The sequence below is a fragment of the Oryctolagus cuniculus genome, chromosome 14, assembly GCF_051225735.1.
Source record: "Oryctolagus cuniculus isolate XC-2025 breed Fujian yellow rabbit chromosome 14, ASM5122573v1, whole genome shotgun sequence".
Lineage (NCBI taxonomy): Eukaryota > Metazoa > Chordata > Mammalia > Lagomorpha > Leporidae > Oryctolagus > Oryctolagus cuniculus.
The window spans coordinates 38,193,330-38,207,601 of record NC_142880.1 but is presented as its reverse complement, the minus strand read 5'-3'; the positions used below and the strand labels follow the sequence as shown (position 1 = coordinate 38,207,601).

Genomic DNA, 14,272 nt, shown 5'->3' with positions numbered 1-14,272 from the left:
TCCTTTCAGTCCTAGATAGAAAGAAATCCAGGTTGGATTTCTTGACGCTGCTTAAACTACTTTATTAATTTATTTTAAGGAATTTTGGGTAGACGCCAGCCCTGGACTGGAAGAGGGGCTACCAGGACAGATTCCAGCGCCCTGACTGGGACTAGAACCTGGTGTGCTGGCACCGCAGGCGGAGGATTAGCCTAGTGAGCCACAGTGCCAGCCTTTTTACTTTTTTTTTCCCGGCTGGTCTACTTTTTAACCAGCTATCTGCTAATGTACCTTGGAAAGCAACAGAGAATGGCCCAACTTCTTGGGCCCCTGCACCCACATTGGACTGGCCCAACTCCATCCGTTGTGGCCATTTGGGGAGTGAACCAGAGAATGGAAGCTCTCTCTTTCTGTCTTTCCTTCTCTTTGTAACTCTGTCTTCTAGTAAATGTTAAATAAAATCTTAAAAAAATTGAAGGGGTGAAAAATATTTGAGTTTTGAAAGAATTTAGTTACTGATACAGCAAATACTTTCCATATTACTATATTTAGGGAAAGTCCAAGTAGAGTTAAAACTTAGGTTTTGGCTCACTGAGTGATACATTTGTTCCCTGTTTTATTTGAAAGACAGAAAGACAAAGATGTTCCATTCACTAGTTTATAGTCCCCAAATGCCTGCAAAAGCCACGGCTTAACCAGTCAGTCTGAAGCAAGGAGCCTGGAACTTAATCCAGGTCTCTGTTATGGTGACAGGAACCCAAGTATTTGAGCTATAACTACTGCTTTTCCAGTAGTATTCGCAAGAATACAACTTGGAAAGGAAGTAGCCAGAACTTGAACCAGAAACCCCAGTATGGGATGCTGGCGTCCCAGGTGGCTACTGAACTGCTGCACCAAACACCTGCCCCAGTAGATATGGTTTGGTTTTGGGAGTTTTGTTTGTTTGATTAATATTTGCATAGTTAGCTAACTAATTGTTTGTTTATTTGAAGAACAGAGTTATGGGAGCAGGGCGGAGACAGGGAAACAGAATTAGTTCTTCAGACTGCTAGTGCACTCCCCAAATAGCCACACCAGCCAGTCCGAAGCCAGAATCCAGGAACTCCATCCACATCTCCTATGTGGGTGGCAGGGGCCCAAGCAGTTGTGCCATATTTTGCTGCCTTCCCAGGCAAATCAGCAGGGAGCTGGATCAGAAGTGGAGCAGCTGGGACCTAAACTGGTGCCCATTTGGGGTGCTGGAGCTGCAGGCGGCAGCCTAGCCAGCCCCTCAGTAGATGATATTTAACACATTCCTTATATATATTTCCTTCCTTCCTTCCTTCCTTCCCTCCTTCCCTCCTTCCCTCCTTCCCTCCCTCCTTCCTTCCTTCCTTCCTTTTTAGCAGGCAGAGTGGACAGTGAGAGAAAGAGACAGAGACAAAGGTCTTCCTTTGCCGTTGGTTCGCCTTCCAATGGCCGCTGCGGACAGCGCACTGCCAGGAGCCAGGTGCTTCTCCTGGTCTCTCATGGGGTGCAGGGCAGAGTGGACAGTGAGAGAGAGAGAGACAGAGAGAAAGGTCTTCCTTTGCCGTTGGTTCACCCTCCAATGGCCGCCGCGGCCGGCGCACCGCGCTGATCCGATGGCAGGAGCCAGGAGCCAGGTGCTTCTCCTGGTCTCCCATGGGGTGCAGGGCCCAAGCACTTGGGCCATCCTCCACTGCACTCCCAGGCCACAGCAGAGAGCTGGCCTGGAAGAGGGGCAACTGGGACAGAATCCAGTGCCCCGAGCGGGCCTAGAACCCGGTGTGCCGGCGCCGCAATGCGGAGGATTAGCTTATTGAGCCGCGGCGCCAGCAAATGGAAAGCGAGCCCTCACAACAGCACGCAACCCTTATATATATTTTATTGAGTAACATGTGTCATGTGTCCAGCATTGTTTTAAAATAATTACTGGAAGATTCAGTTTGATTTGGATGGGTGATAGAAGACAAAGTCCACTTGGACTCTTTGATCTTTGGGTTTTTCTATACTTCAACGGGGCTAATCATTCTGATCTCTTTGCTTCAGGTCCCTTATTGGTTAAGTTCTGTACTGTGTGTGATTCCAGAACCTGGTACATTAGCTAGCACACTAAATTGGCTCAGTAAGGGTTAGGAACATATAGTGAATTGGGATTATCACACGCTTCTTTAAGGCTTTGACGTGAGTGGAGGCATACTTGACTGGAAGCCAGAATATATATTGTACTTTATGTTGGAATCTTCTTTGCTCGTTTATCACAGTCTGGGAAGATTTCAGCATCCACATTTCTAACCTAGCAGCAGTAACCGTGAACTTGCAGACTCCGGATAGCATCACACAGGGCACATTTCATCTCTGCAAAGGGCTGCCTGCCTCTCCGTTTCCACGGCTCGGCCTGTTTTCATATCTGATGCAGTGACATTCAGAGCCCATAGAAGAAGGCAGCAGCGTGGTGATAATGAATGAGGCTGTAGACAGTTTGTTCAGTGTCTTATTTTCTTTTTAATAACAGTGCTCTTTGATTAGATTTGTGTTGTGCTGGCATTGAGGGAGCTGTTGAAGATAAAATTGAGGGGCTGGTGTTGTGGTGTGACAGGTTAAAAGCCACCACCTGCGATGCCACCGGTTTGAGTCCCAGCTGCTCCACTTCTGATTCAGCTCCCTGCTAATGTGCCTGGGAAAGCAGCAGCAGATGACCCAAGTCCCTAGGCCCCTGCACCCATGTGGGAGACCCAGATGAAGCTCTTGGCTCCTGGATTCAGACTTGCTCAGCTCTGGCCATTGCAGGCATTTTGGGAGTGAACCAGCGGATGGAAGATCTCTTGTCTCTCCCTCTCTCTGTTTAGCTCTGCCTTTCAAATAAAATTAATTAATCTTTAAAGAAAAGAGAAGGATAAAATTGATGTTCTTTTTCTTACAGGTCCTTCGGTCTTGGAGACTCTGAGGGAGCCTCTGCACCCAGGGAAAATGTTACCCTTTACAGGGGGGAAGGGTAACCCAGTAGGGAATGCAGTACAATCCCTACCCTACTGGGAGGGGCGGGAGGGAGGTGTTGCCGTCACTGTATTAAGTCGATGTTGGGAAACGTTTTAACATCTGGAGCCTTTGTGGGTGGAAATCTGTCTCCAATTACAACTCTGCACTGGATGTGAAGAAGCAAAAAAATCTATCAGTCTACTCACAAAACAGTACATTCTGGAATATTATGGGGATTTGTACCAAAACAAGAACCATATAAATGATGCATAGGGATAAGAAAGAGGAAAAATCCTATAGCGCACAATAAAGGAAACCTAAGAATGGGGGTTACAAACAGTAAAGAAGCTCTTTTTTTTTTAATTTAAAGATTTTTATATTAAATTTTCCCACTTGGTCGAGTCTGGTTTTGCATGCTGATAAAGAACTACACAGACAAAGCTAATAGAGTTAGAATCAGCTTGCCGTCCCACGGGAGACGCAGGTTCTTGGAAGTTACAGTTTAAAGTACCCCAGAAAAAAAGGTGGAAATAAAACAAATTTAAGAAATGAAGCACCCTATGAAATGCCAAATGAGTCACTCCTTTTACTTTCGTGGGGTGGGCAGGGAGAGAGGGGAGTAGGTGGGGTTGGGCATATCAAACTAAAGAGGACATGTTAATTTTGCATTAAAACATTAATGTAGTGGATATAATTTGATGGTTGTACTTCATTAGATTTAATTTCTAGGCCACAACTTAAAGTGCAGTTTAAGGTTCAGGCATGCATTCTGGCTCATAGTGATTGAAAGTGACTTAAATTAGTGGGGAAGTAGCATGCTTGCATCACATAGAGTGACACTGGTATTCATTTTACCTATGTTGCGCCAGTTTGTGTTGCAGTTTACCAATTCAAGTTAGCCCTGCATTTAAAATTCCTTTTTAAGATTTGTGGATTTTATTTTTATTAAGACTATAGATCTATAAAGTCCTGTAGTTTACAGCTAGGCCTTGAGATACCTTGCTTAGGATCTGTTAGGAATAAGGTTGATATTGTATTGTGTGTAACCTGCACAATGTGGAAAGCTGATATCCTGTGCAAAATCTTTGCCTCTGTGCTGTCAGTGTGATGTGCTTTCTGCATGGTTATATACTACTCGTGATTTTATCAGAAATTCTCAAATTCAAAATACATGGTAAAAGATCTGTAAAAGGCTGCATAAATGTTAGTTGGCACATAAAGACAATTGTAGAAGTTGAAAAATGATTGCTATATTTCAATGTTTATTCCCACTCAACATATTGCCTTCTAAGCTTTCTTTTTTCCTTTTTTCCTTTTTTATTCTTTTGTTCAAAGCATGATCTTGAAGATATGTTTAAGTTAATGGATGTAATGCAGGGTTCCTACACTGTATTGGCGCATGTTGGTGGCCCTCTGTGCCCTAAATATATGCACACAGGGTGCAAGTTAAAAGCTACAGAGTGAAAGTTGGTTTGGATCCTCATTTCATTTGTTTAGCTTTTCTGTTATTTTCTCTACTTACATGTATTCCTGTGAATAAATCCTTGTTAAGTTAACCCTTTACTTTTCCTTCCATGTGTATTTTCTTATATACTGTGAATGTGAAAACCTAACTGGTACACTTGATCTTGTGTCCATATGAAAGTGCAAATCTTTATTAATTTGGATTGCCTGAACAGTGTATCCCATGATGATGAAGGAAAAATGGAGAGAATTTTCTTTTTAACTCTGCTGGTCAGAGACAAAGCCACACCTTTCCATTTTTCGATGCTGCATATTTAATCTGCAACAAAAAAATGTTAAGCCATAACAGCCTTTTTATATTTTAGTTTGTCACCTTTGCATTGCAGAATAAATCCTGAGTAACCATTTTTATAAGCAGTTGCTCCTCTTTGCATGGTTCTGTTCTCTAAAAGTTTTGAATGATACAGCCATTGCACTGAAGTTTGAGCTATGTGTGTGTGAATTTAAAAATACTGTTTCAAAAATTTTCAAGTGCATGGTAGCATGCAGAAAGGTTGTTCTTGTATGTGTGTGTTTGTTTTTTTAACATGTTCTTTCACCTACTTCTACTTTGGCTTTGCAAATTTCAGTCTGTAGAGCCTGAAATTAAATCATTTTATAACAGCCAATTTTTTTAAAAAGTTGTGAATTGGAGTCAGAGGGGATGTAGCATTTTACTCTCTAGCTCGGTTGCATCACTGGGAGCTCAAAGTTAATCTTTAATACCTTAGTAGGGTAACTGTGTTAGCAACTATTTTAAATGGAAATAGCCAAATTCCTCTCTGATGATGATCACAGTAGAACAAATATATATCAAAACAACTAAGTTTATCTGGACCTGTGATTGACAATTCTGTATTGACTAAAAGCAATATTGTCACCTGTCTGAAAAATTAAGTTTCCAGTTAGGCAGATGTGTAACATAAGAATGTGCCCAGTTTTGTAGTCACTTGACCGTTTTTACATTTCAAGGAAATTTAATTTTAAAATAGAAAATAAAAGTAAGTAAACACAACTGGCAACCTGAGATTGAGCTGGCTTTTTTTGTGTGTATTTTCCCCCTTGAGGTTATTGTTTTCTTCCTGATTTATATTTCAGATAACATAGTATAGCACAGGAATTTGCAGAAGCCATTTAAGTTATCTTTTGAGGTAAGCTCTGATTCAGCATTTACTGTTCTGATAAAACCTAATACATCATGGGATATATATAAAGCAACTTAATTCTTGTGGTGTAGTCTTAATAGTTTTGAATGTTGACTGAATGTCTATGAAATTGTGAGTTTGTCTTTGTTACATTCCAGTGTTTCTGCCTGTTGGCATGCTTAAGGCACGGCTTACTTCATCTGCTCCTTACACACTAAAATGCTGTTAGTGTGCTCAACTACATAAAAATAGCCGCTGCTACGTGATGTAGATTTTCTACTTGAATATTTTTATGTTGTAGGAACCTCAGGAGGTCAGTGTTTACTGTTTTATATATGCCTTCTTTTTCCTGTTTGAGCTTCTCTCTTTGAAGGATTCTAACAGAACAAAAGCTGCTGATCAACCTAAGTTGGAAACAGAAAGTGTATTTTTAATATAATTTAAGTGCACATTTGGCAGTTCCATGTTACAGCCCTTAGCAAGTGAACTTAGTGCCATAGATATTCATTTATTCAAGAAAGCGTTTTGCTTTTTGTATTGTCTAATCTCTTCAGTGACTTCATACTGTGTAAAAAGTAATCAGTTTTATATTTTTTTGGTTGGTTGGTTGTTTCCCAAATAATCAACGTGTAAATAGTCTTCAAGAGCCAGTTCTGATGCTTTACATTATTGCTACTTGATTTTGTTAATAAGCAAGTTAGATTTCAGAAGAATAGGTTTTAAAACACTTAACCAAGCCATTACATACTAAAAACAAAACAAGTAGCATACATTTTGTAAGTAACATATTGATATAAACACTGTGATTTTTTGGTTAAGACTTTTTCATTGATCTGAATTGCTTAAATTGCATATATTGTAAAATAGAATCAGATGTATATTTTAAAAATAATTTCAACTGACTTTCTTCTTGAAATGCTTTGTCTACTCAGTTATAAAATATTTCAGATACAAGTTTTATCTCAGGTGAATACTCTTGTATCAATTTTGCTTTGATGACATAGGCTTATAAAGGGTCATCATACTTACATTCTTTGTTTTTTAATGGCTTTCACTGAGAATCTTCCCGTTTTATTTTTCCTTTCTGTTTTTCTTCTGTTTTTTTTCCCCCCAATTCCTTTAGCAGACCAGAGTGATATAAAATCGTTCTGACAAGCCTTTTGCATGCAGGTTTGTCTGAAGATGAATTAAATTTGGGCCTCCTTTCTTCCAAATCCTCAAAATAGCAGAATGGGAATTTGTCTCCCCTCTGTAAAGTTATTCTGTGTAGCTGAAATGCCAGAATACAACCGTGTCTTAAACCCTTCAGTCTAAATGTAAGTCCTTTGCCATGAGGAAAAAGTGGTTTTTTGCTTCATATAGTTAATCTATATTATTCATATTGAATGTATTAACAGATAACGGTGCAAAAACATTCTTCCCAGGAGAAGAATGTGTCATGCATAAGTGCAGTTTAAATCCTTCCTTTGGTAGTAGTTTAAAACACAGCTTTGCTTATTGAATTATTTTTGCAAATAATACAGGGAGAGGGTAGCACACACTAATTGTTGGTACTGTTACTATTAATGAAGTACAGCATTGGAATCTTGAAGAAAACCCGTCCTCGGATGGTTAAGGGCCTGGGATAATCTAGATGAGAAAACAGATCGATAACAGGCTGTGTTAACAATATTATATAGTACTGATACCGTGCAGTAGCTTTGTATACCAACTTAGTGCATTTCACACTGTATTAAACATGGAGATACTTCTAATCTGTCTTCAAATTTTTACATCCTTGTTAGTTCATTCACCTGTATAAAGTCTTACATAGACCTTTCCCACATTGGCATTACTTATGTAGATAATCTTTATGTCTGATTGTTACATTAATTTCTAAAGTATACATTTAAATGACAGCAACTGTCTATTGTGGCTTGTATCCCAGAATGTTTTGTATGTGTATTTTTTTTTAAAGATGCATAATAACTAAATGTGTGCATGCATGATTTTGAGGAAAGTTAAAGTAGTGATTTTTTTTCCCCACCTTTTTAAAACCAAGCCAGATCTGTAGATCTGTTTGCCAAGGTAGGCTGCCACTAATTAGAAAACCAGTAGTTTTCCTTTTATTATTACAAATTTTGTTTATTTACAATAGAATCCTGTTATGCTATGGCTTGGTGTTATGCAGAAATAACTGTCTTATATCTATCTAATTCTCTTTCTCTTAAAACCTACTATAATAACTTGGTTAGCCTAAAAGGCAGTATTGGTCCCCTCCTGTTACCAGCCTCATAAAGGGGTTCTGCTCTACTTTCCTCATCACTGTGTTTTCCTTTGTGGATGTATAACCAAACTGAGCTTGAGTGATTTGTATGGAGGTAATAATTAGACAATACTGTATAATTAATTTTACTGAATAGATTATCATCTTGTGAGAAGAGATATTTAAACATGGTAAATGGCTTCACTTCATACTATAAAAGTTCTCCTATTCATGTTAACATTGGGTGCAATAATTTTAGTAGTGTTAGCTTTAGTTCTAAGTAACTGGATCTTTCTGCTGACAACTTAGGTTGTATGAGTTATGCTTCAAAGCTTTAAATCTGACGTTTCCTGTACCGCCACACTATGTTAGAATGTGTCCTTCAAACATATCCTCCTGCAACTTCTCCAAATGTACTCGATTGATATTCCTTCTAACTCTGTGCTAACAGATCTTCATTTTAAATAGAATACGGTTTTAATTTTTGATAAGCTGCTGACTTTTAAAGAGAGTTTTTTGGGGCCACCAAATATTTTGGATCATGCAGAGAATATATATTGTACTGTAGTAATTTTGTATTTACATTTGTATGATGTGACATAATAGATGTGAATGTTAATCACTGCTTGACTATGTTAATAAAGTTGTTTAACTATAGACGTTGCACTCTGATTTTTAATGAAAGGAAATGAGCTTGCCTTCTCCCCCTCCTCCGTTTTAGGTCCAGGTAGTCAGGATTTTTTTTTTTCTTAGTTTACACATTAAGCCACTCTTACTATTTAGCATCTTTTATTTTTTTAATTGAGCGTTTTCTGATTTGTATAAGGTAGTAAAACCTATATTTCCCCACATTTAACTTAACTCCTATTGAAATTTCTGAACAGTCGATCTTAGGTTCAGCTGTTTGAGGATGGGGAAGATACTGCTGTGCAGAAGGGGAATTAAAATAAAGGTGGAATTGTCAACATACAGCACTGGCGGAAGGTAGAGTGTATGAGTGTGTGTGGGTGTTTGTCCTGTCGAGTCTTCCTGTCCCCCTTCACAGGCTTTGAGACTTGGAACTTTAGAAATTAACATTTGTAGAAGTAGTATTTCTTCAGGTTGTAATCCATTAATAGAGTTGCATGTTACTAATTAAAGTTAAATGTATTAATAGACTTCAGGGGATATGTACACATAGCTATCTGTGTGATTTACTTGAGATTTGGAACAGGAAAGGGTGTGAGGACCGATCAGTATACCCCAGAGCCTGTGTAAAATAAGTGAGGGTTGGGTTTCTTTCCCTTTGTTACCTGCGCATAGAAATGTTTGAGACGCCTCTGTTGTTTTGAGGAGGGTAAAAAAAAAAAAATTGGAACTTGGGTATCATGTTGTAAAATGGATCTTCAAGAAAGAATTTAAGATTCTAGAATTAGAACTTGGGCTGTTGAAGAAGATAAAACTAAAATAGGCCTAAATTACTAGTTCAAGATTTTAATTTGCTGCTGCAATCATAAACTGCTTGAAGCTGAGATTCTTTTCTGTGAGTGGTCATTAATATTTTAGTGGAACTAAAGTCCTATTGGCTTTATGCAAACAATCTTTTTCTTCATTCGAATGATTGAACCATCTTAATTAATAATAAATGAATAAAAAGGGGCTTATAGGTTTTGACACTGACAGGCGTGTTTATAATGTATTAATCTGATTCCAACAGATCACTACTTGTGATTCTTCAGGAATGATTGGAAAGATGGCAATCGGAATTGTACAGGCCAGAGTTTGGATTTCCTCTGTACTGTGTAGTTGAATAAAGAAACTATTTGGAGCTTTGACTCGTTTTGTAGTCGTGAATCTGAGTCTTCTGGGAATTTATAAAAGTTTAAAACCTGATCTAAAATTCTCCGGTGTTCCGTTAGACAATTTGCAAATCGCAGTTGGGAGGTACATCACAAGTTCTAGGTCATTAGCAGTAACAATGAAGAATTACTGTACCAAGAACCTTTGTAAGGTTTTTGTGCCACTCATTTCTAAGCGTGTTAACAGCGATCTTACCCTGCCTGACCATTTAAGTTTCAAATGTTCCTCTTCAATGTGAATGTTACAATTTGGAAAACTCCACTAACAAGTAAAGAGAAGTGAGGAGCAGGCATTTGGCCTAGCAGTTAAGATGCCCACAGCCCTGTCACGTGGGTTCAAGGTCCAGCTCCACTCCAGATCACAGCCTCCTGCTGATGCAGTTCCTGGGAGGCAGCAGGCGCTTGCTGAAGTGATGAGGTCTCTACCATCTAATGAGATGTAACTAACTGCTGTTAAATTCAGGTACACATTGACTATACAGCGAATTTGGGCATTGTTTTTAGTTGGTATGTTCTATCCAAATCTGGTCACATTGTAGCTACATGATCTGTAAACAGTTTACACAACCATCTTCACTATGGGACTTTTGAGAAGTTATTTCTGATTTTTCACTCTTGAGAAAGAAGATGGTAATGAAGGTGCCCGAACCTGTATGCTCGCATTTGTGTGCAGCAACTTCGTAGTGGAATTGTTGAGTCAGAATCAGGTGGATACAGCCAAATTGCCTTTGAATAAAGGAGCAGGTTGTGATGTATTTTATGATTTGATTATATAATATTACATTTAGGAAACTTAAATGTTTCCTTTTTTTTTGATAGAGTGGACAGTGAGAAAAAGAGAAAGGTCTTCCTTTGCTGTTGGTTCACCCTCCATTGGCTGCCGCGGCTGGCGCGCTGATCCGATGGCAGGAGCCAGGTGCTTTTCCTGGTCTCCCCTGGGGTGCAGGGCCCAAGCACCTGGGCCATCCTCCACTGCATTCCCTGGCCACAGCAGAGGGCTGGCCTGGAAGAGGGGCAACCGGGACAGAATCCGGCGCTCCGACTGGGACTAGAACCCGGTGTGCCGGCGCCGCTAAGCGGAGGATTAGCCTAGTGAGCCGCGGCGCCGGCCTAAGCTTTTTTTTTTTCTTTTCTTTTCTTTTTTTTCTTTTTCTTTTTCTTTTTTTTTTGACAGTTACAGAGAGTCTTCCTTCCGTTGGTTCACTCCCCAAATGGCCGCTACAGCCGGAGCTGCTCCGATCTGAAGCCAGAGGCCAGGTGCTTCTTCCTGGTCTCCCATGTGGATGCAGCAGCCCAAGCACTTGGGCCATCCTCCACTGCCCTCCCGGGCCACAGCAGAGCTGGACTGGAAGAGGAGCATCCGGGACTAGAACCCGGTGCCCATATGGGATGCCAGTGCCACAGGCGGAGGATTAACCAAGTGAGCCATGGTGCCGGCCCCCATCTGTTTCCATATTACATGCAAGTGCTATTCCCTGGACTCAGAACTTGGATTTTATTGTAGGGGGACAGATGGATAGCAAGTGTGATGAGAAGGTGGTAACAGTTAGGGAGCCTTGCTGTTTCACACAGAAGCTAGAGAAAGATCTGACAGGGTGTCATTAGAGCGAAAACCCAAGAAGCATTTCAGTTAAAGGAAACAAGGACAGATAACCTGAACCCGAGACAGGTGTTTCTGTCTGTCACAGGAATAACAGGTGTGGCTTGAGTGCCCAGAGCAGGTGAGACAAGTTTGATCCACGACGTGAAAGAGTAGACTTGAGTGGCACGGTGGAGGCAAGGAGACCACTAAAAATGGAGATGTTTCAAAGACAAGTGCAAGGCTTGCCAACGCTGGATATGGGTTGTGAGGGGAGATGGCCCTTTGGACTTTGGGCCTGATGTGAGCTTCTGGAAGAATGGCATTGGTATTTGCTGGCATAGAAAAAAGCAGCCATTAGGTTTAAGACATGCATGAGAAATGGAGCAGTCAGCTGGAGTTCAGAGGGGTTGAGCTGGCCGAAGATGGAAAATGAAACGTGTTTATAAACAGCGTTTCTACCCGTGCAACTGAAGAGTCATCTGAGGACTGGAGAAGAGACACAAAACCCTGAGCCGCGGCGCCGGCACAAAACCCAGAAGTCTTGAAAAAAGTTTTTTTTGTCTTTTAAGATCCATGTGACAGTGACAGGGGAGACAGGTCTTTCATCACTGGTTCACTTAGAGGCTGGGACTGGACCAGGCTGAAGGCAGGAGCCTAAAACTGCCATTTAGGTCTTCTCACATGGTGACAGGGGCTCAAATTGAACCATCTTCCGTTGCCTTCCCAGGCACATTAAGGAGGGCAGATTGGAAGCATAGCAGCCAGGGCTGTGAACCAGCACTCCTGTGTGGGGAAGCTAACATTGCAATCCAGCAGCTGAACCCACTGCACATGGTGCTAGCCCTGATTTTTTTAAAAAAATACAGTTTTAGCCACTGCCTGTGACATTGACATCCCATATGGGCACCAGTTTGAGTCCCTGCTGCTTCAGTTCTCATCCAACTCCCTGCCAAGGTAGTGGGAAGGTAGTGGATGATGACCCAATTCCCTGGGTGCCTGACACCTGGATGAAGCTCCTGGCTTTGGCCTAGCACAGCCCCAGTTGTTTCCACCTTTTGGGAAGTGAACAGGTGGATAGAAAATAAATTGATCTCTGGGCCGGCACCGCGGCTCACTAGGCTAATCCTCCGCCTTGCGGCGCCGGCACACTGGGTTCTAGTCCCGGTTGGGGCGCCAGATTCTGTCCCGGTTGCCCCTCTTCCAGGCCAGCTCTCTGCTGTGGCCAGGGAGTGCAGTGGAGGATGGCCAAAGTACTTGGGCCCTGCACCCCATGGGAGACCAGGAGAAGCACCTGGCTCCTGCCTTCGGATCAGCGCGATGCGCCGGCCGTAGCGCGCCAGCCGTGGCGGCCATTGGAGGGTGAACCAATGGCAAAGGAAGACCTTCCTCTCTGTCTCTCTCACTGTCCACTCTGCCTGTCAAATAAATAAATAAATAAATTGATCTCTAACCCTGCCTTTCAAATAAACACTAAAAACCTTGATAGTCTTAAAACCTTGAGAGAAAATTAGCAGGTCCTGTCACAGAAAATTGGTGTTCTGAGGGTGTGTATGTGTGTGTGAGAGAGAAATACTACAAGAGGCTGACACTGTGGCATAGCAGGTAAAGCCCCCACCTGCAGCGCTGGCATCCCATATGGGTGCCAGTTTGAGTCTTGGCTGCTCCTCCGGTCTAGCTCTCTGTTATGGCCTGGGAAAGCAGAAGATGGCCCAAGTCCTTGGGCTCCTGCATCCACGTGTGGGAGGCCCAGAAGAAGCTCCTGGCTTTGGATTGGCGCAGCTCTGGCCCTGCAGCCTTTTGGGGAGTGAACGAGTAGATGGAAGATACTCATTCACTTCTGCCCCTCTCAAACTGCCTTTCAAATAAATAAATCCTTAAAAAAAAAAAAAAAAAGACTACCCAGTAGAAAAATGAGCAAAGGATACAGTTACTTCACAGAAAAGTTTTGAGTTTCAGACGTACTTCATTAATCCAACTAATACCCTTTTTGCAGTCTATGGGGCCAGTGCTGGATGTATATGCAGTCTGTTGTCGACTGAGTATTATGTAATAAATATAATACATAGCTGTTATATATTTGACCTGTAAATCATTACTTAACCCACATAACAGCCCATAAACAAGTTGAAACATGCTGAAATGTTCATTAATTTGGCAAAAATTAAAAATTGTGATCGCAATTGTTGAGAAGATGGCATGGTGGCAGAACAGGAAGTGAGGATGCTGATTCCGCACAACTGCTTTGGAGACCAGCTTTAAACTTTATAAAGTTGGATCCTTGCATCTGCTGATGACAGTTCTGCCCTTTAGAGAGTATGTGTGTGCACGCGCGTGCACCCGCATATATATTTATCCCTTAGAATAATCACTAGTAGGCCAGGAAGCAAGACTCCTTACATCAGCACTAAAATAGAAAATGAAAAGGAACAATGTAAATACCCAACAGAAGAACTGAATTTCAGAAACCGCACAGGGTCGGGCATTTGGCACAGTGGTTAAGTCCCCACTTGGGACCCAGCATCCTGATTCCACTCCCAGGCGGGGAACAACAGGTGATGGCTCAAGTAGTTGGATCCCTGCTGTGCAGGTGGGAGAGCCAGACAGAGTTCTGAATTCTGCCCAGCCTTGGCTGTTGTGGGCATTTGGGGAATGAATCAGTGGTTGGGAGATTCTTGTTCCCTGCCTTTCAAATAAAAATGACTTAAATTTTTAAAAATCATGCTGATCCAAAAAAGCCAATGTGAGTAGAATACCACAGAGAAATCACGTCTCTAATTCAAACCCAAAGACCGGTGATGAATGTGTTAGGGTAGTGTCCGGAAGAGCCAAAGGCATTCCCACGAGGAGGGGACTGGGTGGTGGGCACCTGGTGTTCTTAGTGGTGTGCTCTAAGTGGTGTGAATATAGGCAGCCCAAGAGCAGGGCTATTTGGTAACCAGGTATTGACATACTGATCCGTAAGCAAGTTTCCTCTGTATAAGAAAACCAGTCCTTGGGGTGG

General features: G+C 41.6%; 1 protein-coding gene across 7 annotated transcripts in view; it reads left to right on the top strand.

Moving 5' to 3' along the window:
• The window catches only part of TNPO1 (transportin 1), a 91,575-nt gene extending 83,067 nt beyond the window's left edge, over positions 1-8,508 (top strand). For all 7 annotated transcript variants that reach the window (XR_016220054.1, XR_016220056.1, XR_016220055.1 and 4 more), the window contains one exon: positions 2,903-8,508. The gene's annotated coding sequence lies outside the window, so the exon portion shown is untranslated. The remainder of the gene's footprint in view (positions 1-2,902) is intronic.
• Positions 8,509-14,272: the final 5,764 nt, after the last annotated feature.